A 3,026-nucleotide genomic window follows, 5' to 3' on the forward strand; every position below is an offset into this window, starting at 1 on the left:
CCGGAGCCGAAGCAGGCATCTCCGGAGCAGAAGCAGGCATCTCCGGAGCTGAAGCAGGCATCGCCGGAGCCGAAGCAGGCATCGCCGGAGCCGAAGCAGGCATCGCCGGAGCAGAAACAGGCATCTCCGGAGCCTTCAAACAGAGAGAGCGATGACGGTGGAGTGAAAGAGGACTACACCGGGGGAAACAGCATTAAAAACAGAATCAGTCAACTGTTTGACTCTGCGTCGAGGCCGGAGGCCATGCCGAAGAGGGATGAACCGGAAATCTTAACCGGTATAGGAGGGGTGAAGGAGCGCATCAAAAATTGGGCTGCAGAAACAACTTCTGAGGGTCCAAAGATGGAGAAGAAGCCTCCGGCTACATCCCGAGCACGCTCCAGAAGGTGAGTAAGGCTCTGCAGTTTGTGTGCAGTGACAAGATTAGACACAAAGAAAAGGAAGTGAGCATTCATTTGCAAGCACAGGTTCAAATCCCAAAGCCTATCTTCGTTGGTCAGATGTAGATGATTTATGACTTTGTGTCTAGGAAGCCTTAACCTTAAATGTGATTCATTTGTTGATTTGGGTGAGCAAATGTTGGATAAAAAACTTTTTATGTGGGTGTGTGGTTGTATGTGGTTTCTCTTGATTTAGATTTTCTTTATGTTAGTGGTTTGGATTTAAGAGGACATACAGGCATTTCTTATTTAGACAGAAAGCACGGCCCCAGTTTCTGGTTTCTGTGAGCAGCTGTAGCAAGAGTGCAAGTCTAGAACTGTTGAGGAAGGAAAGTTTGAGTGTTGCTCTCTTGATGCTCCTCCGTGTTCAGTGTGTTTGGAAAGTAATCCGGGCGTGGTAAATGAAAAATGCTGCTGCAGTATCGATGTTGCAGCCAGATTTATGTCCTTAAATAACCAAGGTTAGATAAGAAAGCAAACTAAGCTACCGAAGTGTGTGAGGTTTGAGATTAGACATCCAGCTGTCTGCACATAGCTTCAGGTATTTAGCCATTCCCTATAGTGGATGTTAATGGGATTTTAGTTGTGTTTGCTTACAGTTTCCTAAATAACATTTAGGGAAATGAATCTTTCAGAAAATCTGCATCCTGACTATATTTTTGAGAGTTTTCACTGTCAGAAGTTTTCAGTGGAACTACTACTCCATGTACTGAATACGCATTATTATCTCTGAAGCACTGCTGACTGTGTGGAAATGCCATCAAGACTATTTAAGTGACCAGTCACTGAGTGGATAAGTAAAAACCTTGTTTTTTTACTCATGTTGAAATCAGACCTTTTAAGTAAATGCTCACAATTTCCAGGTAATTTATGCTCTCACTGACAGCTGGATTAGATATATACCTCTCTTTGCCCTTATGCTGGGTGTCATAAATATGTCACATGCTTCCTGGATTCCTATGAGGCTGCCAGCAAACCAATGAAGACTCGTGGAAGTCACTGGTCTAAATAAGCATTAGATCCACTGCTCTCTGTAAAACTTTGTTAACATTAAAGTTGACTTTTTGTGTTGGTTAAAAGCGACGCGCAAGGTGTTATTTCGCGAACTTCCAGGGTGCAAATAGGCTGTTTCCCCCAGCGCTACACTAAGCTAAACATTTGCTTTGTATTTAATGTACAGACAGACGTACACACAGGGTGGTGTCAGTCTTCTGTTGTAGGTCTAGGTCTAGTTGTTGTCTGTTACTTTCATGTTAATCTCTAGAAACAACCTACCAGAAGTTTTCTTGTTTGTGTTTGTAGTCATGTGGTATAGACCAATCACATTAGAGCAGGGTTTGCTGTTTTTTATCTGCCTACAAAATGACTGCTATATGTAACAGGACACCTAGCTATCAGCTCAGTGACTCTTGAATGTTGAGAACAAAAAGCCCCCAAAACAAAACAAGAACAAAACGTCATTAAAACTCTGTTGTTCACAATGAAAAGCTATGATTGCTCTCTCCTCCACAGCTTTGAGCCCGCAACTTCTCCAACAGAAGTGAAAACACCAAAAACTTCAAATCTCAGACTTTCTGCCGAAGAAATGCCGCAGAGTCCGACTGTGGACCCCCCGTCAAAGGTCTCTCCTGTTGAACAACCAACAAAGTCCCCAACAGAAATGCTAAAAGGTGTTCGAACTGAAAAGAAATCATCGGAAAGTGCTGCAGAGAGCCCACAAGAGGCAAACAAATCAACAGAGGTTGACGTTCAGTTGTGCACCCCTAACCTGAGTGAAGATGTACCAAAGAGGGACAATGTCAAACGTCGCTCTGTTCGCTTTGGCACCGTGCAGAGTGATGATGGTGGGCCTCCACTGATCCTAGGCTCGGATTCTGATTCTGACACTGAAGACGAAGAAGAAGGAGAAGAAGAAGAAGAAGGAGAAGAAGAAGAAGAAGGAGAAGAAGAAGAAGAAGGAGGAGAAGAAGAAGAAGGAGAAGAAGAAGAAGAAGGAGAAGAAGAAGAAGAAGGAGGAGAAGAAGGAGAAGAAGAAGAAGAGGAGGAGGAGAGTCCTGGAGTTACAGCTGAAAAGAAAGTCCCTGATTTAGTGCCTGTCTATAAAAGAGTAGGAATTTTTCAGAAAAAACATGATGAGAGTCAACAGCAAGAAGAAGAAAGACGGAAACATCTGAAATTTGAAGAACAGCGGCGAGCAGAGGAGACGGAACAAGCAAGGCTTCAGCTAGAACAGGAGCAGAAAAGAGTGGAAGAAGAGAAGGAAAAAGAAAGGGAAAGACAGAGGGAAGAGCTCAGGCTTAAGGAAGAGGAGAGGGCAAGGCAGAAAGAGGAGCAAATTAAACAAGAGATGGAGGAGAAGGAAAGGGAGAGGCTAAAGGAAGAGGAGAGACTGAGGAAGGAAAGAGAAAGACAGAGACTAAAAGAAGCGCAAGAGAGAGATAAAGAGCTAAAGCTAAAACAGGAGGAGGATGAAGAGAGAAAAAGAAGGGAACAGGAGAGGAAAATCCAGCAGGAGAAAGAGGCAGAGATGGAGAGGAAGAGGCTGTTAGAAAAACAGAAAGAAGAGGAGAGAAAGGAAGAGGAAAG

The sequence above is a fragment of the Pundamilia nyererei genome, unplaced genomic scaffold (assembly GCF_000239375.1).
Source record: "Pundamilia nyererei isolate P.nyererei 1_Seehausen unplaced genomic scaffold, PunNye1.0 scaffold00042, whole genome shotgun sequence".
NCBI lineage: Eukaryota > Metazoa > Chordata > Actinopteri > Cichliformes > Cichlidae > Pundamilia > Pundamilia nyererei.